Source organism: Acomys minous (genome assembly GCF_964271855.1).
Source record: "Acomys minous genome assembly, chromosome: 17".
Taxonomy (NCBI): domain Eukaryota; kingdom Metazoa; phylum Chordata; class Mammalia; order Rodentia; family Muridae; genus Acomys; species Acomys minous.
This window is the reverse complement of record NC_140500.1, coordinates 15,277,871-15,303,270: the sequence shown is the minus strand read 5'-3', so window position 1 is coordinate 15,303,270 and position 25,400 is coordinate 15,277,871. Positions and strand designations below refer to the sequence as shown.

General features: G+C 44.5%; 1 protein-coding gene across 4 annotated transcripts in view; it reads left to right on the top strand.

Moving 5' to 3' along the window:
• The first annotated feature begins 286 nt into the window (after window positions 1–286).
• Window positions 287–25,400, top strand: part of BCL2L14 (BCL2 like 14) — a 46,060-nt gene continuing 20,946 nt past the window's right edge. For 2 of the 4 annotated variants that reach the window (XM_084765029.1, XM_084765026.1), the window contains exons 1-2: window positions 287–417; window positions 2,790–2,920. The gene's annotated coding sequence lies outside the window, so the exon portion shown is untranslated. Of the gene's footprint in view, window positions 418–2,789; window positions 3,006–20,082; window positions 20,265–25,400 lie in introns of those variants that run through there. The other 2 variants (XM_084765027.1, XM_084765028.1) reach the window with 2 other exon arrangements.

Sequence of the window (25,400 nt, the reverse complement as noted above, 5' to 3'; positions counted from 1 at the left end):
GGATCCAAAGTTATGGGGCAGGCCTTAAATTAGAAAGCGGTTGGTTGACTGCCCTATCTAAAAATGGGTGACAACAGCTCCCACCTCTCTGTATTGGTGGAAGAAACACAAGACAAAATGACATAGCACTGCCTGGTTGTATAGTAGTCCCTCAAAAAGAATATAATATTTTGTAACATAACATGGGGGTGAGAGTGTGCTCAGACTCTCTGGAGACATTTAAAGGAATCCTAGTGTTCCAATGCAGAACTCAGAAAATATTTCCCCATGGAAACGCTGTGTTCTACTGAGCTCTCACAGTCCTGAAGATCTCTAAGGGTTACACCCTTGAGCTTAATCCCGCTAGTTAAATGGCCTCTCCTGGCCTAACCTGGCAAAGCTAAACCACCATGGAGAACATCGTCACAAGAGGAGAAAGTGAGTTGTAAACGGGTCTCTTAGAATGCGGTTTTAGAATACAACCCACTCTCGAACTTGGCGTTTCCTAGAACTTGGTGCTGTTAAGAGACAAGAGAAAATTTACCAGGCTGTGATACAGTAGAGAAATCACCAATCTCACTGAGCAAAATCCTCAGTGAAAGAGGCCAAGACACTCAGGCCAAGGGTGGGAAGAAAGGAATGTGACAGAGAGAACTAACTGTGTGAACTCGCGTGGGATGTTCTCTGGGAGGTCACCATTGGCAGCCTGGTACACGGAAGCTGGGAAGGGAGCCTTCAAAAGAGCTTCAAGCCAAGGAAGCACCAGATCCTAAGAGGAATGTCAAAAGGGTAAATAAAAACAAAACTTTTTAACCAGAAATTTAAGAATTGGCCCCTGTGTCTGCAGAGTGGTTTTAATCACAGCTTAAGCCAAATGTTGATCATGACTATCCAGGGAGAAAGAATTCATTTGTGCTGAAGATGTTCAGAATTATCTTCTTAATATTTCCTAAATGTATTAGTTGTTCTTCAGTCACTCTGACAGGCTAGCTGAGACGATGGGTGAAGAAAGATTTTGCCTCTGCTCATGGTTTCCAAGGTTTTAGGCCATGGTCACATGGCTCGGTGCTCCTAGACACAGTATCATGGTCGGGAGAATGTGTGACAAAGAAAGTTCACCTCATAGCTGACAGGAAGTTGAGAGGAGACACTGAGGAATGCCTTGAGGATCCACCCACCAATGACCTTCATTCAGCAGGCCCAAATGCATAAAGGTTTTAGTATCTCCTAAAGTAGCATCATGAATTGGGGACCAAGTCCTCAACATGAGCCTTTGGGGTCTTAATATCGAAATAGCAGCACTAAGCAATCCAGAGTAACAACATCATGCACAGCATGTACATTGTATTTAGTGTCATATGTGATTTAAGCATACTTTAGTATACAGGAGGCTACGCGCCTGTCCTTTGCAACTACTTGCACATATGAGGATTTAGTTATCTAGGTAGATTCTGATGCTGGTTCCCTGCAGATACAATCCAGTAGCTGGATTGGAACTTTTCAAAGGCAATGAAATCACAGGAAACAAAATACAAAGACTATCTGCCTCAAAAAGAGAGATCTAGGGCTTTTTCTGTAGAAGTATTCATTATGATTTTGAACAGCACCAATTAAACAAAGCTAAGTGAAGAGGTTTTCAAGAGCCACTCCAGATATTTTTAGATGAATGTCAAGACTTTGGGGGGTGTGATGGTATGAATAAGAATGAGCCCCCCATAGACTCATATATTTGAATACCTGTTCCCCAGTTGGTAGGACTGTTTGGGAAGGATTAGGAGGTGTGGCCTTGTTGGAGGAGTTGTGTCGCAGGGAGCAAGTTCTGGGGTTCCAAATGCCCAAACCATTCCAGTTAGCGCTCTCTCTCTCTCTCTCTCTCTCTCGCTCTCTCTCTCGCTCTCTCGCTCTCTCTCTCGCTCTCTCGCTCTCTCTCTCTCTCGCTCTCTCGCTCTCTCTCTCTCTCTCTCTCTCTCTCTCTCTCTGTCTTATGATTGTGTCTCAAGATGTAAGCTGTCAGCTACTGCTCCAGTGCCATGCCTGCCTGTCTGCCTGTTGCCATGCTCCCTACCATGATAGTCCAGTATTCTAACCCTCTGAAACTATGGCCCCAAATAAACTCTTTCATGAGCTGCCTTAGCCACAGTGTCTCATCACAGCAACAAAAAATTAAGACAGGGTGTGAATTTCAGCATAAAGTTGTTTTTCTGGGCTTACCAAGGAGTGGTGAGCAGGAAAGAATGAGGAAGGGAGGGGGGACAGTGCATGGCATAGAGGTCAAGGAGAGAGCCGTTGACCTTCATGGAGCAGTCTTTGTCCACTGGAGACAATGAGACGCAGGTCTACCTGGACATGCCCCACTGGGTTGACACCCCAGCCATCCCATTCATCTGCCATGCCTGTGACCACATGTAAGCACTTAAATGTCACCAGAATCTTTGACGATGTTGAAACCCAGCCCATACACAAGAAGCCTCAAGGGCATGTCCTGGCTCCTCTCCGCTGCCTCCTGATGGCTGTCATCACGTCATTCACTGCTCACGAAGGGCCCCGCTCATTAAGTGGCTGTCACTGTGAGGAAGTTCTTGCCACACAGATCAGCTCGGGCCCTCATTCTGTCTGCAGCTCTGAACCTAACTGGCCTTTTATCCAACTGGTACCTTATCCCAGAAATTAATTTCTCCTAAAGCTCCTTTCTGGCAGGACCATAAGAGGTAATACATTGAGCATTCCTCTCATGATGGTCCGTGCCACCTCTGCTGAAAGGTGTGTGCTGAGAGGAGTCCTGAGGTGAGACATGTCCCCTTGCTCTTTAGGCAGACAGGGTGAAGGCAGAGGCACAGAAGGCCAATAAGAACTGAAGGATGCATTCCAAACCTACTATGGGACAGTATGTGGAAGAGTGAGCCAACGTGCCTTGAAGAGCCTGCCAACGCTTCTGAAGGAGGTGAGATTCAAACCTGAGTTCGAAAGACTTTCTCAGAAGTTGTGGAGAGAGAGGCAGGTCCTGAGTAAAAAGATTGTGGGACATGGTATGTGAACCTGTGTTAGCTTTGCTTTCTCTTCCTCCTCCTCCTCCTCCTCTTCCTCTTCCTTCTCCTCCTCTTCCTCTTCCTCTTCCTTCTCTTCCTCTTCTCCTTCCTCCTCATCCTCCTCTTCCTCCTCTTCCTCCTCTCCTTCCTCCTCCTCTTCCTCCTCCTCAGCTTGTGTTTCTTGCCTTGTTTTGTTTTTAGTACCAGGACTTACAGGTGTTGAACAAGCACTCCCTTCAGAGCTGTGTCTCCAGCCCCAGATTATTTTTTAAAGAGGATCTTCCTTATGAGCTTTAAACTAATACAGAAGCTCAGGCTAGTCGAACTAGAAGCCTCCTGAGTATCTGGGATTTCAGGCCTGTGCCGGGAGGCCCAGCTTCAAGTTTTGTGGCTTTCCATTGACAAGTAATAAGTGTTTTTATTTGTGGGATACAATGCAATGATTTATTGTTGCTTCAGTTTTTTGAGGCAAGATCTTGTTATGTGGCCCAGGCTGGCCTTGTGATCTGCCTGCTCCCAAGTGCTGGGATTATAGACATGCCTCATCCTGTCAGGTCAATGTAATGTTTTGATGTGCTTGTAATGTATATTGATTAAATCAGGCTAATTAACAAGTTAATCACCTCCAATATTTTACTTTGTGTAGCAAATATACTTAAAATCTATATTGTCATCTGTTTTGAAATATACATTGAGTTGCAATGAGTTGTCAATCCGTAGAGTAGTCACTTTCCAACTGAACAGTTAGTTGTGCCTTTAACCAAGTTGTCCCTTCCTGCAGCCACTGTCTAACCACCAGTCAACTCCAAGCCTGTGGGAAGTGGGTTGGGTAGAGTATTTCTGTGCCTGTGCTGGCTTAGTTCACTTAACACAGTGCACACCAGGCTCATCCATGCTATCACGGTTCACGGGAATTCTCCCTTTTTGAGACTCCATGCTGCATGTGTATCACAATTCCTCTGTCCATCCCACTGCTGATGAACAGTTAACATGATTCGTACTTCCTGGCTTCTGTGGAATGTGTAGAAATGAGCAGGAGAGTGCAGTATGCCCTGGGTGAAGCCGGTCGTAGCAACGAGTGTTTGGGCAGAGCTAGTAGAGCTAGCAAAGGAACCGTGCAGCCACACTCTCCCTGTGACTCTGACGCCGGATGGATCACCATTCCAATACATCTCTCGTGCCTCTGGCAATCTCCTTAGGCTGTGATGGCGGTACTACATGAGGCTGGTGACATTGGTACCACAGCACCTCATCAGCACCACCACCATCTACAGTGACAGCAGCCATCACTGTAAGCCAGACAGACGCCTTTGGGAGCACCTCACCTGGTCATATGTCCATCTGTTGGATAAGCCTTTTCTGACAGACACAGCTTTTAGTGATCCTGTTTTACAGATGTAAGCCAGGACATCAGGAGAGGTGAAAGATGGAAGCAAAGATAGAAGAGGTTTGCTAATCAGAAGATGCAGTTTCAGTGAGAAGCTAAGAGAGTAGTTCCAGCTGTGTGTGGAAAGGGGAAAAGAAGACTGGGCAGTGTGTGTGTGTGTGTGTGTGTGTGTATGCATAAATGTTCACATTTGTGCACTTAGACATATATGTGGAGAAAGGCCAGAGCCAGCGTTATCGCCTTCCTTAATTGCTTTCCTTTTTTTACTTCTAAAGGTTTAAGAAAAAACTATTGTGTATGCACATATGGGGGGGCCCAGTGCCATTAGCACATGAGTGAGGTCAGGGTTGTCAGTTCTCTCCTTCCGCCTTCATATTGGGCTCCAGGTAGTGAACTCAGGTCCTCAGGCTTGTTCAGCATGTGCCTTTACTCCTGAACCATCAACACCCTCCTTGTTGTTTGAGACAGAGTCTCTCATGGACCCTGGAGCCTGCTGACTCAGCCAAACTGTCTAGCCAGCAAGCCTCAGGAATCCTCTTGTTTCTGACTCCCCAGGGCTGGGACTGTGCACCGTGACTCTGGATTCTGGAGACTGGAACTCAGATCCATTTTATTGCATTATTATAATTTTTTTTTTTTTTTAGAGAAAAGGGAGAGGGTGGATATGAAATGAGAAGAAGCTACTTTTTAGATAATTTTCTATTAGCTCTGTTGATTACACACATTGTTATGAGCACATTTAGGTTGGTGCTAGGAGTCTGGTCATGCATGCATTGTTACAAATGACTGGTTGCTGCCAGGCGGTGGTGGCACACACCTTTAATGCCAGCACTCGGGAGGCAGAGGCAGGTGGATCTCTGTGAGTTCGAGGCCAGCCTCGTCTGCAAAGAGAATTCCAGGACAACCAAGGTTACACAGAGAAATCATGTCTCAAAAAAACAAAACAAAACAGAAGAAAACAACAACAACAAATGATTGGTTGCTAAGGGGCACTCTCTAGTTCCAAGAGGGGTCATCCATAACCATAAACCTTTCCAGAAGGACAACAAAAGTTCCAAGACTAGAAGTGTCTGAATTCCTGCACACAGTTTCCAGACAGCATTCTTTGTCTGGTAGGCAAGGGCTAAGAAACTTGTGTCCTCGACATAAACCTCTCTCTACCAGATGCTATCACACAGGCTCCGAGAAGTTCTGCCTCTCCTGGCCTAACTGTAACCAACTTAATTTTCATTTCCTCCCCAGTTAGTTATCAGAGAAGTTAAATGGCTTGTCTGGGTTCCTAGAGCTGGTCTAAAGAGAGAAATGAACTTGGATGCAGGCAGTCTGCTTATTTGCTTTATTTCTTCAATAAAAAGGCACATCAGTCAGTCTGGGAACCAGGCATTTGGCCCATGCCTGTAATCCCAAAAGCTAAGGCAACAAGATTACAGTGGGTTCTAGAGCTTGTTGGTAAATACCAGGCTAGCTAGGCTACATAGAAAGGCCCAGTCTGAACAACAGAAGGACCAAGCCAGAGCTGTAACATACTGGTAAAATACTTGCCTCACATGCCCAAGGCCCTGGACTCAACATAACTCTACAATCCTGGAAAAACAGAGCTAAATACAGATTTGTAGGTGTGGTTGGTCCTACAAGGATAGCTTTTGCACACCAGGATATCTTTTACACTCCTACTAACTCAGCTTAAAACAATATCACTTTCTTTAATTTTTAAATTACATTTATTTCCTTTGTGTGTGAGCTTACATCACAGCAGCATGTGTCAAAGGAGGTCAAAGGATAACTTTAAATTTGTTCTCTCTTCCATCATGTGTATCTCAGGGATCAAATCAGGTCATCAGCCTTGGCTGCAAGTGCCTTTAACCACTGAGCCATCTCATTGGCCCATCATCACTTTTTCGGAAGCTTACACTGTTTCAAGTGAAGCAGACATTCATCCATAAAGCATTTTTGACACGAGGTCCTCCCAAGTGAGGTTTCTCTCATTCATTTTACACGCAACTGATTAGTTCATCCGAAACATTCTAAAATTTTAGCACACACTTGACCCTACAATAATTTCGGGACCTCATATATTACCTACCATTACCTCCCCCAGTGTAATGGTCACATGTCAATAGCAGCTGGCAGTTTCTGAAACACCAGCTTTGTACCTGACACCTGCCAGGTGCTTCCCATGACAAGCCTCTGTCATTTAGTCTTTACACAAAATCAGACTTTTTTTTTTTTTTTTTTTTTTTTTTTGTCTTTTAATACACGAGAAGACTGTGGCTAGTGTGGTTAAAGAAACCGTTCATAAGCTATCTAGCTAGAAGCTTGCATGCCCAGAAAAATTCAGCTGCGGTGGCACACATCTGTAACCTCAGTACAGCGGACAGAAACAGGAAGATCTCTCTGTAGCTTGCTGAATGGCCAGTCTAGCTGACGCAGCAAGCCCCAGGCTCAAATGAGAGACCCTCCTCAAAAAAAAAAAAAGGGTGGGGGGGACAGAGAGGGGCGGGAGAGAGAGAGAGAGAGAGAGAGAGAGAGAGAGAGAGAGAGAGAGAGAGAGAGAGAGAGAGAGAGAGAGAGAGAGAGAGAGAGCGAGAACACTTAGGAAATGACCGGCCTGACTCTCACATCCAGATCATCCAACTCCCTGGCCTGAAATTCCATCCATTATTCCTCCCTCCTGCTCACATCGTCGGTAAACTTGTCAATCATAAAAATCAAACCGAGCTCAAAGATGACTTACAATCCTCCTGCCTTACATAGGCTGGTTACTCACAGACACAGAGAGGAGGCATTTTTCACAGAACGCTGGAGGCCAGAAACATGGAACAATTTGCCCAAGCCGGAAACAAGCCGGAAGGACCAAGTTCGTCCTTCCATCAGCACACACTGCACACTTTGGGTAGCGATGAGAAACCACCAAAGAAGTTTTGCATCTACACCTGCTCGATGATTCTCCGACTCATTCTCCTGCATGCTCTGGGACCTTCGACCCCAAGCTATGGAATTTGTGATTCTAAGTTTGCGCGGTGCAGGGACTGAACTCGATGCCTCAGGCATGCTAGACAGGACTCTACCACTGAGCTATAGCCCCAACTGAAACCCATGAAACTCGTTCTCCATGTAACTATTCCACCTAATAACTCAGGATTTTTTTTTTAGGGCATTCACAAAAGTGTGAGGCTTCCGAACCAACTCCCCCCAAGACTGTGAACGTCAGCCGGGCTCCTCCAACACCTCTCAACAGTAACTGCTCTTAGTTTAATTTTCTATAGCTGTGATAAAGACAGCATGACCAAAAGCAGCCTGGAGAAAACAGGGTCAATCTGGTTTAACATGTCCTGATGGCTGAGGGGAGCCAAGGAAGGAATCTGGAGGCAGAAACTGAGGCAGACACCTAGTAAACTCAAGTGGAAGAGCACGGCCTGAGGATTGTCCCCCATTTCTTGCTCAGCTTGCTCTCTTATGTAACAGAGGATCGCCGCTCCAGCTTGTCACGTGGCTTGTCCACATCTGCGCAGATCAGGAAACAGAAAGCTCCCTTAGGAAACAGAGGCCCAAAACCCATCCCCAGCAACGGATTCCTGAAGCCTTCTAAAGATTCCTTGACCTCGCGGAAACAGCACCACCTGCTGGCAACAAAGGGCCAAGCACGTGAACCGTTGGGAGCATAAGCTTTTATTTTATTTTAATTTATATGTTCACTTTACATCCCGATCATAGCCTCCCCCTCCCCTCCTTCCGATCCGTCCCACCCTCTTTCCCCCCTTGTTTCATAAAAGGAGAGGCTCCCCACCCCCCACCAACCCACCCACCCCCCCCAGTACATCAAGTCGCTTCAGGACTGAGCTTCCCCTCATCCACTGAGGCCAGGCAAGGCAGCGTGGTTAGGGCAAGTGATCGAAAGTGGGCAACAGAGCCTCTCTCAACTTACTAGGGAACCCACATGAAGATCGATCTGCTCACGGGTTACATATGTGTAGAGGGTATCGTTCTGCCTCTGACTAGGTGAGGGCTGTGAAGGTACTTTTAAACTCTTACGTCTCCTTCATACGTCTCATCTAGTCAGAGGCAGAAGATAACAGAAATGCCTCCAATGCATCTAAATGTGGCTCAGTCAATCATCTGTATCAAGACAAAAATATGGTAGACCTGAAAGCCAAAGAATTTAAATGATTTAACTAATGTGTATGTGTGTGTGTGTGTGTGTGTGTGTGTGTGTGTGTTTAATTAAAGTAAAATCATAACATTCAGATGTTGTAAAATAACTCCTGTCAGAATGGTCCCTTCAACATTCCACCATGGATGGGGGAGGGGCTTCTGAGACACCCATCTCCCTATCCCAACCCCCCATCCTCAACCCCCAACCCCCAACCCCCAACATCCCACCCCCTCACCCCCCACCCACCTCCCATCCCCGCCAAGGAGCTCTTGGCAGTTAACAGTTGCTGGGGTGAGGGGGTCATTTCTTCAGAGGTGTAGCCACTGGTAAGCTGCCTCCACCTTAAGTAAATGCCCCGCCCCCCTCCGTAGCTGTGCTCACACAAGCAGCCCTAATTACCCTCAGTGGGGAAATTGACCAGTAGGAAGGGGGCTAACTAGCTGGAGGAAAGCCGGTCGAGGGGAGAGAAAAAAATGGTAATGAGTGGAAACGACCACAGCATGTAGTACGTGTGCGTGAAAATTTAAAAATAGATGTATCTGGCTTAACTAATACATTAAAAAGAGCTTATGCCAATGCTTTCTACAACACTGGACTGAAACCAATAAAATATTCTATCCGGGTCAAAGGAGGACGTCAAACAGCACACATTTATGGTCAGATAAGGAATGCTGAGATGAGTGTGCAAACAGGAAAAACTGGAAGCGCTGGCTGTTCTGCAGGAACCGGCTCTCACTTTCAGGGGAGGTGTTACGTTTGTATTGCGCTGGTTTCTACACATTAACTTGCATCTCCGGAGAACTGTGATGTGGACTTAACCCAGAGCAGGGAGGCGCGGGCCTCTGTGCGCAAGACGGTTTCCAAACTCCCAACAACCCGCAGAAAAGACATCATCAGTCTTGCACTGTTTCAAACCTTGCTGTGGTTTTATACTCCAGAGTCAGGGCCACGATATGAGCCCAGAAAAGAAGACAAAGAGCCTTTAATACAAGAGGACGCATCTAAATAATGACAGGAAAGATGGTCAGGGTAAGGGGTCCAAAGACAGACTGCCTGGGCTCCATCCAACCCCAGCTTTGCCCATAGATATGTCACCTTGAGCAGTTCTGTGCCTCAGTTTACATATCCATAAAAGGGGCATAACTGTAAACAGTCACCGGGCAAGTGAGTTTAGTAGTGGCAGGGACTCTATAAAATCCTATTGCAATTACACTTCTTCCCAGTCAGAGACTGAAAACATGCTCACATCTACTTTTACAGTTGACGGCCCGTTAGGTCTAGAATTCTCTTTTAACAATCATAAATTCGACAAGGTGAATGTTCACTTTCTCAAGTTTCTCACTGCCTCTCATAGAGGAGCCTCAGTCAGATTCAAGGTAGACGGACATGTACCCTCATGGCTTCCTGTAGAGGGAGCAGTGATAGAGGCATCAGGTATGAGATGTTCTTAATTGTGGAGTCCTAAAGGAAGCTGGGATAGCTAAATCCACCACAGTTCCACCCACAGCCTCTGTGTACTGGATGGGAGAGCACTGCATCCTCCTGAGGTCTTGCTACTGGCTGTACCAGCAACACCACCACCATCCAAACACAATTTTGGACTTACGGACAAATATAGGGGAAGGAGGAAAAAACACCTTTTTATTTCTCCCACACTGTCTCTCTCTCTCTCTCTGAGTTCCTGTATATTAAAAGGCATTTAACTAAAGAAAGAATTGAGTGAGGAGTTCCTGTATATTAAAAGGCATTTGACTAAAGAAAGAATTGAGTGAGGAATAAACTCTGTGGGTGAGCCAGATTTTGGGGTGTACATCAGGAAATGGAAGCAGGATGATAACAAGTTCAAGGCCAGCTGAGCTACACCACAAAAATCATCTGAAAAAACTAAAAGGAGCTGGCCCACGCCTTTAATCCTAGCACTGGGGGGGCCAGAGGCAGGCGGATCTCTGAGTTTGAGGCCAGCCTAGCTGACAGAGTGATTCCAGGACAGCCAAAACTACCCATAGAAACTCTGTCTCAAAAAACCAAAAGGATTTACTACTACTACTACCAATCTTCTTGCCTTGACTGCCAAAGTGCTGGGATAACAGGTGGCCATCGGGGAGTTGTGGTTTTGTTTTTGTTTGGTTGGTTGGTTTTGGGTTTTGTTCTGTTTTTCTTTTGAGACAAGGTTTCTCTGTGCAGCCCTGGTTGTCCTGCAACTCACTCTATAGACCAGGCTGACCTCGCACTCACAGAGATCTGCCTGCCTCTGCCTCTGCCTCTGCCTCTCTAGTGCTGGGATTAAAGATGTGCTCCACCACCACTGAGCTCACGGGGCATGCTTAACGGATCCTGCAACCAGGGTCGTTTTAGTTCCCAGGTGATCTCTAATGACAGCTGTACTACATGCTGTGTGACTCAGTTGTTACTTGCATGCATTCTGTTACTCTTGAATTTTGCAAAGAAGCATCCAGTACCTCCACAGTAATAATTTTAATTTTTTTCTTTTTATTAATCATTTTTATTAACTTTAAGGTTTTTTTAAATAAGGAAAACCATTCCTAGCATTTCTTTGATATTCCCTCAACTGACCAAACTCCTGCACACTATGTTAGTTTGCTGGTGAGAGTTTACTTTGGGACACCAAGAGTCAGAATTTTCTATGATCCTGTCATCTGTTCACCAATTCTGGGTCTATTAGCCTAAGAGCTAAGTGACCCGTTTCCCCCCAAGTTTGATGGAAGTAGTCTTAACTCCCCTTTCACTATTTCCAGTTCCTTCATCTCGTACTTAGCCGACTGTGCTCAAAATTTCAGAATCATAAGAATGAATACAAATGTCTATGTCAGTTAATCGGTATAGAGACTAAAACCATATTTAACCTTTTTTTTCTTTCATACACAAGGGGAATCCTATGACTATAGTAGTGGCGTGCTCTATCTAAAATTAGATTTTGTGGCTTTTACTATGGCTGGGGTTAAATTCATGTTTATAAGCTTTTCTACTAGCCCCACCTGAAAATGATGTTCTAGAATCACAGGAGAGATTATGTGATCTGGTGAAGCTGGAGGATTTCAACTGAGGAGAACCCTAACCCCCTAAGCCTGTCACCTCCTCTGAGGAACAGAAATTCCGTCACTTCCCCTCAGCATGCTTAGGATTACATATGTGGACAGTGGTAGGTGACACATAGCCTGCTTGAAGCTCCAGTGAGTGAACTGGGAAAGGTGAACAGCAACAGTGAGATGAAGGGGGGGGGGGGTGACGGCTGCAAGGCACTGGCTTCACAGCAAGTAAAATGGAAGCGTTATAAGACAGAACGGAGGCGTGGGGAGCCCAGAATCTGTGCTGGAGGGATGGGCAGGTCTGATGAGAGAAAGCAAGCAGAGCTACAGGGTGAGACAGCCTGTTCATTCCCTCTCTCTCTCTCTCTCTCTCTCTCTCCTCTCTCCCTCCCTCCTCTGTGTGTGTGTGTGTGTCTTTCCAACCCCCCCCCGTGTGTGTGTCTCTCGCTTTCCAACACCCCCTCTGTGTGTGTGTGTGTGTGTATGTGTGTGTGTGTGTGTGTGAAACCATCACAGTGCTCTCATCTCAGTAACAGACATTTTATTTAGAGAAGGGGTGGGGATGAGGAAGGGAGGAAAGCAGAAGTTGTGAGGTCACAGCTGCTTGTCTTACTCATGGACAGTTTTTTATGGGTTGGGTTACAACTGCTGTTTTTGCCTTTGAGTGGACTTGTGGGAGCTGGGGGTCACATTTACTGGCCACAACAGTGGGTGGTCTTTCATGATCAGCTCACAGGTGCTGGTCAGCTCTGGTAGTCTTCACAAAAGACGACCCAGATGTGTGACATGCATCTGGAGCCCAGGAGGGGACAGCAAGATGTGTGACATGCATCTGGAGCCCAGGAGGGGACAGCAAGATGTGTGACATGCATCTGGAGCCCAGGAGGGGACAGCAAGATGTGTGACATGCATCTGGAGCCCAGGAGGGGACAGCAAGATGTGTGACATGCATCTGGAGCCCAGGAGGGGACAACAAGATGTGTGACATGCATCTGGAGCCCAGGAGGGGACAACAAGATGTGTGACATGCATCTGGAGCCCAGGAGGGGACAGCAAGATGTGTGACATGCATCTGGAGCCCAGGAGGGGACAGCAAGAGGAGGAAAACTGGCACCACCAAGCCGACAGTGCTTGACTCCCAAAGGAGTACTGAGGACTGATCTTGGCACCCCAAACACCAGTGGATCAAAGAAAATGAAACTTCAGTTCTACTACAATCCCTCTTGACTATTTCAAACACTTCCACTAAGATAATAGTAGTCATTTTGAAAGAAAAAAAAATTGACCAATGACTTCATATAAGTCTCAATCCAAAAATATAAGAAATATGAAAAACAAAGGCATCATGACTCTCCAAAAAATTATTAAATCCACAGTGATGACATCTGATAAAAGTGAATTAAATAAAATTCTAGAGAACTCAAAATAATGAGCATGATGAAATTAAAAAAGACACCAACTACAAACTCCTGAACTAACTCCAAGAAAACACAAATACATTAATGGGATAAGAAAGTCAGGCCATTATATTAAGGTAAAAGTTAATAAAGAGTTAGGAGTGCTGGAAAGAAACATAAGAAAGGGAACTTTCAGTAAATGAAAAAAAAATCTCTGTAGAATGATACATCAAGAGGAAGGCACTAAAGGGAAGACAATATCAAGGCTGGAAGACAAGGAGAAAAAGTTAGGATGGATGGTCAGTCAATGGTAAGGAAAAATAGTAATAAAATATGAACAGCAGTTGAGATCCATAGAACACTATGAAAAGATAAAATCTATTAATTATAAGCATAGAAAAAAAGATTTCATGTGAAAGGAATAAAAAAACTAATAGTAAAATCATAATGAAAAAAGATGTCTATCCAGATACAAGAGGTATTTTTAAAAAAAAGAGAGAGACAAGACAATAAAAGGACTTTCCCATGTTGTAGTATAGTAAAAACACTAAATATACAGGAAAAAAACATATTGAAATGCAAAGAGAGAAATACCATATAAAGGCAGTTTCATTAGAACGATGTCAGATTCCTCATCAGCAATTTTAAAAGCCAGGAGACCTTGGAATGACATGTTTAAAGTTCTGACAGACAGCAACTCTAACCCAGAATATCACACCCAGCAAAACTATCTATCATAACTAAAGGAGAAAGAAAAAGTTTCATGTTAAAGAGAGACTAAAGAAATGCATGATCAGGGGGGCTGGAGAGATGACTCAGAGGTTAAGAGCACTGAGTGCTCTTCCAGAGGTCCTGAGTTCAATTCCCAGGAACTGCATGGTGGCTCACAGCCATCTTTACGGAGATCTGCTGCCCTCTTCTGGTGATCAGGTGTACATGCAGGCAGAAGACTATACATACTAAATAAATAAAATTAAAAAAAAAAAAAGAAATGCATGATCATTAAGGCTAGTTTATAGAAGATGCTTATCCTTCTGAGAAAAGTATATCCATGAGGCCACCAGGAAGAACAAACCAAGATCGTAGTTAAGCAAATGAGCACAAAACCAACAAATACTACAGAGCCAATGATAAGACTACATACCTTTCCGAAATAATTCTGAATCTTAATGATCTCAACCAGCCCCAATCAAAAGACACAGAATAGAAGACTGGGTTTGAAAATAAGATCTAGGGCTGGAGAGATGGCTCAGAGGTTAAGAGCACTGATTGCTCTTCCAAAGATCATGAGTTGAATTCCCAGCAACCACATGGTGGCTCACAACCATCTATAATGAGATCTGGTGCCCTCCTCTGGCTTGCAGGCAGAATGCTGTATACATAATAAATAAGTAAATAAATAAATCTTTTAAAAGATTATATATATATATATATATATATATATATATATATATATATATTTCCCCAAAGAAATACACTTCACCCTTAAAGACAGATAACCTTTGGGTGAAAAGATAGAAAAGGCATTTCTCCCCTCCCCCCCCCCCCTAGTTTTTCAAAGCAATGTTTCTTCGTGTTGCTCTGACTGTCCTGGTACTGGCTATATAGGCAGGCAGGCAGGCTGGTTTTAAACTCACAGAGATCCTCCTGCTTCTAACTCCAGAGTGCTGTGATTAAAGGCATGTGCCACCACCTCCCATTTTAAAAGACATTTCCAGCAAATGCTACTAGGAAGAAAGCATGTTTTGCTGTTTTAATATCTGACAGGATAGAATTCAAACCAAAATCAGACAAAAGAGGGATCCTGGAAGTTTGCAAAAACACTTGCCACACAAGTCAAATGATCTGAGTCCAATTTTTGGAACTCATAAAGTGCCTGACATCATGGGGCACATCTGTAATCACAGCACTTCTAGAATGACATCATGGGGGCACATCTGTAATCACAGCACTTCTACAATGAGATGGAAGGCAGAGACATGAAAATCATCCAGAAGTTCACAGACCAGCTACTGGAATTTTCCAGAGTGGCAGAAATGTTAGGTAGAGGGAAGGGCTGAGAGTTGTTCTCTGACCTCCATGTGTGTGCTGTGGCATGTTCATACCCCTACTCACACAAACACAATAATAATATAATGGTCAAAGTCACATATTGAATAAAGAAGGAATTCAATTTTAAACATATATGCCCTAATCATGGGTTCACCCAGTTTCATAAAACAAACATTAATAGATGTAAAGACACACATTAATTCCCACACAGCAATTATAAATAACTTTACTATATAGGTCAATAGACATCTTACCAGTAGACAGGTCACACTGACAAAAACTGAACAAGACATAATATGTAATAGACATGTATAGACCATTACATCCAAACACTGAAGTACACACATTCTTCCCAGCCTTTGTGAACCTTTCTCTAGACTAGACCATATGTTAGGGCACAAAGCAAGTGTCAACATATATGAGAAAGTTGAAATAATTTATTGTATTTCACATGACCACATTGAAATAAAACCAGAAATTAACAGCAAGAAAGGGCATAGAACATATATAAATACATGGAAATTAAACAATGGCACTACTGAATGATGAATGCGTCATCAAAAAACTCAAGAGTGAAGTTAAGATTCCTATAGTTGAAGATGAAAAGACAACATACTCACATCTATGTACAAGTGCTTACACTAAAATACAAAATACCTTCTGCCCCAGAGATTTCAAATAACAGCATATGTGAGGGCCTTACAAAAATAAAAGTAAGTCAAATCCAAAATAAGTAGATGGAAAGAAAGAGTTAAGATCAGGACAGAAAGTAATTAACTACAAACAAATAAAAAAAGCTTGATACAAAGAACCGATGAAATGAAGAGCTAGCTCTATGAAAAGATAAACAAGACTGACAAACTCCTAGTCAAGCTAATAAAAAGAGAGAGAGAAGAACCTCAAAGTAATCTCAAAGTAATAGAAATAGAGAAGAAGGAAAAAGATTACAAATGATACCAGTGAAATGCAAAAACTCATTGGAAGGACATAATTTAAAAACTAAACTGAAAGGAGGCTGGAGAGATGGCTCAGTGGTTAAGAACACTGTCTGCCCTTCCAGAGGTCCTGAGTTCATTTCCCAGTGACCACATGGTGGCTCACAACCATCTATACTAGAATCTGATGCCCTCTTCTGGCGTGCAGGTGTACATGCAGAGAGAGCACTCATATACAGAAAATAAATAAATCAACCTTTAAAAAAACTAAACTGAGAAATCTAAAAGACATAGCTGGATTTCTAAACTCATATGGCATACCAAAATTAAACCAAGATGAGATAAACTATTTAAACAGATTTTATAACAAGCAATGAGATTGAGGCAGAAAGAAAATTTTAAAACAAAACAAAACAAAAACCTCTTAACTAAAAACAACAAAAAACAAAAACCCAAGCCCAGATGGGTTTACTGCTGAATTATACCAGAATGTTAAAGAACTAACTCCAAGCTTCTCAAGCTAGTTCATAACATAGAAAAGGAAAAGATGCTATCAAACTTTTTATGGAGCCAGGGTTGTCCTTGTATGAACTGATAACATGACTGCTCAAAAGTATGAGGAAGAGTACAACCAGAGGCTTCTGGAAGAGTCCAGAGGAGGGAGAGAACATGGCCAGCAGACTGGACAGGGCCATGAGAGGAGAGAGAGAGAGAAGAGAGAAGAGAGAAAAGAAGAAGAAGAAGGAGGAGGAGGAGGAGGAGGAAGAAGAAAGAAGAAGAAGAAAAGAAGAAGAAGAAGAAGAAGAAGAAGAAGAAGAAGAAGAAGAAGAAGAAGAAGAAGAAGAAGAAGAAGAAGGGAAAAGAAAGAGAATTCAGGGAAAGGAAAGGGGGAACCAAAAGAGGAAGAGAAAAACAGAGCTCTTGGCCAAAATGGCAGGATGGTAAAGGAATGGGAAGCCAAGGGAGGGGAGCCCATGAGCTGGAGAAGTTTAGAGTAGAGGGCAGGGTGAGCAGAGCTAAGAGCCACGGGCACTGAGTGGGCCTGGAGGCCAGCAGGTCCACCACAGACGGCCATTTGTCTTATTCCTTTTGGACCTGAAAACCCTCATACCAAACCACCCAAAGACACAACAGAAACAACAAAAGAAAATGATAGACCAATCTCTCTGTTAAACTTATATGTTAAAGAAAAAAATCTCAGTAAAATACTTGCAAACAAGATTTAAGAATTACATATAAAGGATTGCTCACATGGTCAAGTTGGCTTTACTTCTGAGATGCAGGGGTGATTCAACATATACCGATCAATAAACGTGCTACATCACGTAAACGGACTCCTCAATAGATACAGAAAGGGCATTTGAAAACATCCATCATCCCTTCATGATGAAAGCTCCAAAGAGACTAGGCGTAGATCTCATCTCAACATAATTAAGGCTCTGTAGGCCAAATAGATAGCCAATGTTATACTAAAGGGGAAAAATTAAAAGTGTTTCCACTAAAATCAGTAATAAGACATGGATGCCCACTTTCTCCTTGTTTAACATTGCTTAAAGTCTTAGCTATAAGACAAAAGAAGGAGATTAAATTCATACAAATAAAAAAATCAAGAGGTCAAACTGTCCCTCTTTGCAGTTAAGATTTTATAAATAAGACCCTAGAGATTCATCAAGAAACTTTTAGATTGCATCGACATTTTCAGTAAAATGACAGAATACAGAATTGTCATTCATAAATCAGTATATATACCAATATGCCAATTAAAAATGCTGAGAAATAGTCAGGAAATACAATTCCATTAAAAATTACTTCAAGCCGGGCTCACACCTGTAATCCCAGTACTTGGGGAGGCAGAGGCAGGCGGATCTCTGTGAGTTCGAGGCCAGCCTGGTCTAGAAAGTGAGGTCAGGTCAACCAAGGCTACACAGAGAAACCCTGTCTCAGAAAAACAAAACCAAAACCAAAATTACTTCAAAATCAAAAAATAAAATAAAATAATCCTAACCAAGAAAGTGAAAAGACTTCAGCAATTAAAACTTTAAAACATTCAAGAAAGGAACTGAAAGATAGAAAGATCAAAGAAAACTCAAAGATAGAAAGATCCCAATACTCATAGATTACAAGAATTAATGTTGTGAGAATGGCTATATTGCCATTTTTTTAAATCTTCAAAGTTAATATACTCTCCACCACAATTCCAGTCCCCTTCTAACAAATAGGAAAAAAAAAATCTTAAAATTCACACGGAAGCACGCAGACACTCAGACAGCTAAAGAAGTGCAGAGCAAATAGGATCGTGGAGGCGTCACTGTCCCTGATTTCAGGTTACACTGCAGAGCCACAGGGACAAAAGCAACAGAGCGCAGAACAATCAGCAGAGGAGGAGATGTGCATTTAGGTCCACACAGCTACAAACGTCGGCTGTTTTACAAAGACGCCAAAAATCCACGTTGGAGGCAAGATAGCATCTTCAGTAAACAGTGCTGGGGAAACTGGCTTATCCACATGTAGAAGAATGGAACTAGACCCTTATCTCTCGCTCGGTGAAAAATATCAACTCCAAACAAATCCAAATCCCTAATGCGAGTCATGAAAACTGTTAGAAGAAAAAGTAGGGAAAATGTCTCAAGAGACAACAAAGGAAACAGTTTCCTGAGTGGGCAGGCAGTATACGGAATGAGAGAAACTCTCTATAAGCAATAAAGAGAATTTATATCGAGAATGCATATGTGCATATATTACAAGAAGTTATTTACCACAATAAGTAGAATAACCAAATCAATAGGTTTTTTTTTAGAGATTAAATACAAATGGCCAGTAATCCTATGAAAAAGCTCAGCCTCACCAGCCATCAGTAAAACAAATTAGAATTAAATTCTGTCTCACAGTAGTCAGAATGACAGTCATTAAGAAAACAAATAACACCCACACACAGAAAACAAAAATAAACATCCCGCCAATTTTTTAAGCTTTTAAAAAATGTGTATTTATGTACACAAGTGCTCTAGGTGCATGTACACCTGCATGCCAGGAGGAGGGAGGGCATCAGGCCACATTATAGATGGTTGTAAACCACCATGTGGTTGCTGGGAATTGAACTCAGGACCTCTGGAAGAGCAGACAGTGCTCTTAACCACTGAGCCATCACTCCAGCCCCCTAATTTTTAAAAAAGAAAATATTATTGTTGTTGTTGTTATTTATTTTATTTTGTTTTGTTTTTGTTTTTCGAGACAAGGTTTCTCTGTCTGTCCTGGACTCTCTTTGTAGACCAGGCTGGACTTGAACTCACAGGGATCCACCTGCCTCGGCCTCCCAAGTGCTGGGATTAAAAGCGTGCTCCACCACACCTGGCTCGAAGGGGCATTCTTATGCCCTGCTGATAGGAATATTAAACTAGGACGCCATTATGGAAGTTAGCATGGAGTTTTCTCAAAAAACTAAACTTAGGTCAGCCAGGTGACCCGGCTGTGTTGCTCACCCCTAGCATTTACCCAGAGGACTCTCAAGTCAGCACCCCAGTGTCACTTGCCCATTGACGCTTAGCAGCGCAGCTCACTGCAGCTAAGTGAGAGACCCAGCCTAGGTAGGTGTGCAGCAACAGAGGACCAGAGACAGAGAAACGAGGTTTGTATAGACCATAGATTTTTCCCCCCACTATAACGAAGTTACGTGTGACACAAAAGTAGAAGTAAAACTATCCGGAGGAACAAAAGGCACTAACAGGAGGGGGAGGAACGCTGAAGACAAAAGTCAGGAAAGGACGTTCGCAATGTACTACATACGCTTGTATGAAAATGCCCCTATGTAACAGGGGACTGACCGCTTATCAGGAATATAAGCAATGGGCGTTTCTTAAAGAGTACCTGTGCACCTGCAGCAGAGTAGCTTGTCAGTGCACACTGACTAACCAGATAAAATGCAAAGCAGGGAACCATGGACACCGGCCCACCTATTTGTGCTGGAAGGCAGGGAGAGTGTTTGGTGAGGGCTATCTAAAAGTGCTTTTCGAGTCAAATTACTTGAGCAAAGTCTGCCTCAGAAAGAGAGCTGGAGGCGGAGCTTAATGAGGAAGTGGCTTCCATTCTTAAGCCTCTCTCCTCAGTCTTAGTGCCAAACCTGAAGAGCCTGTGCTTGGAGCTCCCCCCCAGCCACTGAGCTGTGTCGTGAGAAGCCAAGACCTGCAGAAGATTTTCCTCTCCGTTCCATGTCCAGAGACACAGGTGTACAAAGAGCCACCTGACACCTGACCTGAAGCCAGAGGAAACCGGTTGACAGCCTGCAGAGCAGGTAACAAGGGGACTTCAGTCTCTGTCTCTGCTCCCACTGGAGCTCGCATTCTAAAGTTTTCATTGACCAAAGGAGGCCACTCTAACTCAGGAGCTATGGCCCCCTGCTAACAAACGCTCTTATTATCCTGTGAGCCTTGGAATGCACAGTGACACTGGGAAGCTAGTTCATTGGGGCTTCCAAAAGGGGGCAAGACGGGCTTTAAAGAGCTCCCTTTACCTCTCTTCCTTTCTCTCCCCTTCCCCCTCCTGTTCTCTACCCCCTCTCTCTTTTTCTCCCTCCGGCGGACCCCATCCCCTCCTCCCTTCCCCCTCAATCGTCTGGTTTTGGGTTTCTTGTTTGTTTGTTTGTTTGTTTGAGACAGGGTCTTTCTATATGTAGTCCTGGCTGCCCTGGAACTTGCTATGTAGACCGGGCAGGCCTCAAATTCAGATCCACCTGCTTCTGCCTCCAGCAGTGCTGGGATTAAAGATGTGCACCACCACACCCTGCCGAAGGCTTCTCTTTCTACAGAGGTGTTTGGGTGGTAAAGAATTCACAGCTGGCTGCCGGCCTGGTGGTGGTGGTGGCGGCGGCGCATGTCTTTAATCCCAGCACTCGGGAGGCAGAGGCAGGCAGATCAGTCGACGTGAGTTCGAGGCCAGCCAAGGCTACACAGAGAAACCCTGCCTCAAAAAGAAAAAAAAAAATTCGTGGCTGACCTTGCTGTGTTTAATTGCAGTTTCTCTCCATGAAAATACAATAAGATGGTATAATGATTACTGGTCAGAGACCACAGAGGTGATGAACCCACTTAGGAGCAGGGTTGGGGGGTCCAGAATGGGGACCCCCTGTGACTGAACTTGGGTGCTCAGTCTAGTCCTAGTAGGTCCCTTAAGGAAAACCTTTCCCCCTGGGTTCTCTGCCTCCATTTTCCCATTCAGAGCGTTCCCTTTTCCATGTGCTAAGCAGGCTTTGTCTCTGAAAATGTTTCATCTTACCCTTCACCTCACCTTCAGAACTAAAAACTACATCTTATCCTTGGAGATGACAGAGAGGGCAGAAAGACCAGAGACCCAAAGAGGTCTGGAGAAAGCAGGAGAGGGAGATGTGTAGACAAAGTCTACCTGAAGGGAGCCAGGGTGGGGAAGGTGCAGCTCAAGGTGACCAGGCCTACTGGAGCTCATGGCTGAGGCTAGGACCCTCCCTGACAGGGATGTGTTAGTTCAGTTATACTACCTAGCTCTTGCCTCCAAGGCAAGCAAAGGTGTGGGGCAAAGCAAGTGAGCTCCCAACTGCAGCTGAGCCCAGACACTAGCCTCCGGTGGCCTCTCGAGAGACTGCGAGTTCCCTGCTACTTTCTCTAAGTGCTCTCCTACCTGCCTTGGGAAATAAAGTGAAATCTCACTTCCCCCAACACAGACTAGAGTCCATAGACTAGAAAGCTTCTCAGTGTGACTGCCCCTCAGCAGGCTCAGGGTGGCCCCAGCAGTCTGGCCATCCCAGAATAACACAACACACCCACCGAGCATCTGTCTATCAGAGGATGCTCCCACAGACACCCCCTGGGAGGGAAGAGAGGCCAATGAAGCTGTTGCATTTGCCTCTGAGAGTGTGGGCTATGACCAGGAGAAAACTATAGTTGTGGGGTGAGATAGATGGTGCGTCCTGAAATCCCTGAATCCACACAGGACCTCGGAAGTATCTCTTGGAACTTCCACCATCATAAAATTTACCATTTATAGTTCTGTGGCCCAGAAATGGGGGCACTTTCTATTTCAGTGGTTCTCAACTTGCCTAGTGCTTTGATCCTTTAGTACAGTTCCTCAGATTGGGGTAACCCCCCCAACTGTACAGTTATTTTCATTGCTACTTCATAACTGTAATTTTGCTACTGTTATAAGTCATAATGGAAATGTCTGTGTTTTCCTATGAGTTTAGGAGACCCTTGTGAAAGGCTGGTTCCCCTCACAAAGAGGTCACGACTTACAGGTTGAGAACCAGTGTTCCCTTATGGAGAAAGGTCATTAGGAGTTCCTGAGAACACACAGCATCAACTGTGGTCAATTCTTTTGCTGCTTTAAGATAAGGCCAAGCTTTGAGTTTTGTGGTAGCTCTCCCTCAGGTAAGGTTGAATGAGAAGAAAAACCTATACCTTTTCAACCTTAAAATAAAAACTTCTCTTTGATCTGTTCTTTGAGGACCTCCTGCATTTATACAGTGTGCTCTGATCGAATCACTCACTCTCTCTCAAAACTTTGGCCTCCTCTACAGTTCAGGCTGGCCTCAAACTGCCTCTCCTCCTGCTCCAGCCTGTTGCGTGCTGGGACTACAGGCGAGCGTCACCATACCCAGCTGTCGAGTACACTCACTGTCACCTCTTTCTGTGTCCACATATTCCCTTTGCCCACTTGTGTTCTGAACTCCCACCATGGAACTCTGTCTTCCATCTGTCCTTGTGTCCGTCTGCAGCCATGCACCCTGGTCATCACCTTTCCTCTACTTTAACTTCTCTGTTGGTTGATCTAAGTCCCCAGGTCCTGTGTAACTGGCTAGCGACAAGGCTCTCCTTTTACAAAGTGGAAGGGCATAACGCTCTCACTTCAGCTCAGTGGTTCCCCCATTTCTGAGTCAGCCATATAGGACCTTGTTTCTCAAAGAAGCCTGGTCCCCCTCTTCCTCTCAGCACACATGCATAGCTGCAGTTTGGAAGGCTACACCCATACTCCAGGATGCACTGAGACACACTTGTCCTCAGAGGATGCGCTTAGGAGACAAGAGTGTCCTGCCCACTGCCTGTCCTGAGCTGCCAGTTTGTTTGTTTATAGTTTTAGACAGGGCCTCTCTATGAGACCAAACTGGCTTCAAACTCTCAGAGGTCCCCGTGTCCCTGCCTCCAACTCCTGAGTGTTGGGATTAACTGTGGGCCCCACCACACCCGACCCAAACTGCCCAATTTAAACAGAAGTGTCCAGAACCCTTCTCTAAGCAATCTGAGCCCAGTCTCTCTCACTCACTGTGACTGAAGACCCCACTGTAGCATACTTACTGGCTGATTCAGTATCCTCGGCCCCAACCCTTTCTTTATTCATCAGCTCTCAGGACTTCTCAGCAGCATCTTTTATTCACAGTGTTGTGAGGTCTAGCAAATACAAGACACCCGGTGGCATTTGAACTTCAGATAAACAAGTTGTATTTTAGTTCAATTTGTAATGTTTGGGACGCAGCTTTAGTAACATTTATTTGTAATTTATCAAATAAACTGCCCAAATTCATATTCTACCCAATGTCTCATGTTTCCTCTGGAAGTTTTATCACTCCTTCCTTCCTTCCTTCCTTCCTTCATCTATCCATGCATTCTTATTTGTTGTGCACCTCTAAGCTGCCAGGCATTATCCCAGGTGCTGGAAGAGCTAGGCAAAGCTCCACACCTCACATCTGTATCAGTCACTCTTGTTACTGTGACAAAACACTTGACAGAAGGATGGCTTTCGGTTTGGTTTGGTTTGGCTTGGCTTGGCTGACCTATAGGCCTGCCAGTGAGAGGCTGTAGCTGTGGCAGCTGGTGCTCTCTGCTTCCACCTTGGTTTGAGGCAAGATCCCTCATGTAGTTCTGCCATGGGACGGTGCCATTTCCCTTCCTTGGATAAACCCCTCTAGAAAGGCTTTCACAGGAGTGCTCAGAAGTGTGTCTCCTAGATGGTTCTAAATCCAGTCAGGTGACAGTGAAGATTAGCTACCATATCTTCAGGCTGTGTAAACTCTTATCATATTTGCCTACACAGCAAATACACGTAGAGATACAACATCTGCATCTTTATAAGGTAAATGTGTTTGAATTCAGATCTAAGGGAGGGCCACTCACGGCATGTGAGGGAAGTGTTTATATGTCTTTTAGTCCGTAACCCTCCTTTACCTCAGTGTGTGTGTGTGTGTGTGTGTGTGTGTGTGTGTGTGTGTGTGTGTGATCTCAGTCTGTTAAGAAAAATAGCTCCTTGCCTCATTCTTTTTGAGACAGAGTCCTTTCTATGTAGCCCTGCTTGGCCTCCAACTAGCAATTCTCCTGCCTCAGCGTCCCGAGTAGGTGGGAATATAGGCTTGCATCATATCTGCATTTGTCTCGTAGCAGTGGCCATATCTTGAATTTAGATCTTTGCTTCTTCTTGATCATTAGGTTGTTTCTCTGCCTCCTGTACATTCTGTAAACTGGTGTTAGATTTAGAGGCATGATCAGATTAAAATCTATTAAAATTTTTTCTCCTGTGTGTGTGTGTGTGTGTGTGTGTGTGTGTGTGTGTGTTTATGTGCACCACATATAAACAGTGGCCGCTAGGGGCCAGTAGAAAGCATCAGATCCCCTGGAACTGGAGGTACAGATGGTTGTGAGCTGCCATGTGGGACCCAGGTCCTCTGTGAGAGCAGTAAGTGATTTTAAGAGATCTACAGAAGCTGGAGCGCTGGCTCACACCTGTGATCCCAGCACTCGGGAGGCAGAGGCAGGGGATCTCTGTGAGTTCAAGGCCAGCCTGGTCTACAAAGTGAGTCCAGGACAGCCAAGGCTACACAGAGAAACACTGTCTCAAACGGGGACAGGGGGGATGGAGGGGCCCGGCGGAGATATCTATATATCTGGTCACTGAATCCAGGAGCCTTTGATATGATTCAGGTTTTAAGCCATACTCTGGGGGTGGGGGTGAGATGCACATGACACCGCAGTACAAATGTGGAGGTCACAGAACAACTTTGGGGAGCTCTCTCCTTCCACCTTAGTTTGAGGCAAGATCCCTGTTGGAGTTCTGCCATGCTGCCTACTTCAGGCCATTTGACCCATGAGCCATTGTATTTGCTTGTTTTATGTCAACATGACACAAATTAGAGTTATCAGAGAGGAGAGAGCCTCAATTGAGAAAAATGCCTCCTTACAACTGGGCTGTCGGCAAGGCTGCAGGGCATTTTCTCAACTAGAGATTGATGAGGGAGAACACAGCTCATTATGAGTGGGCCCACCCCTGGCCTGGAGGTCCTGAGTTCTGTAAGGAAAGCTGAACAAACCATAAGGAGCAAGCCAATAATCAGCACCCTCCATGGCCTCTGCATTAGCTTCTGCCTTCAGGTTTCTACCCTGCTTGCGTTCTGGTCCTGACTTCTTGGATGATG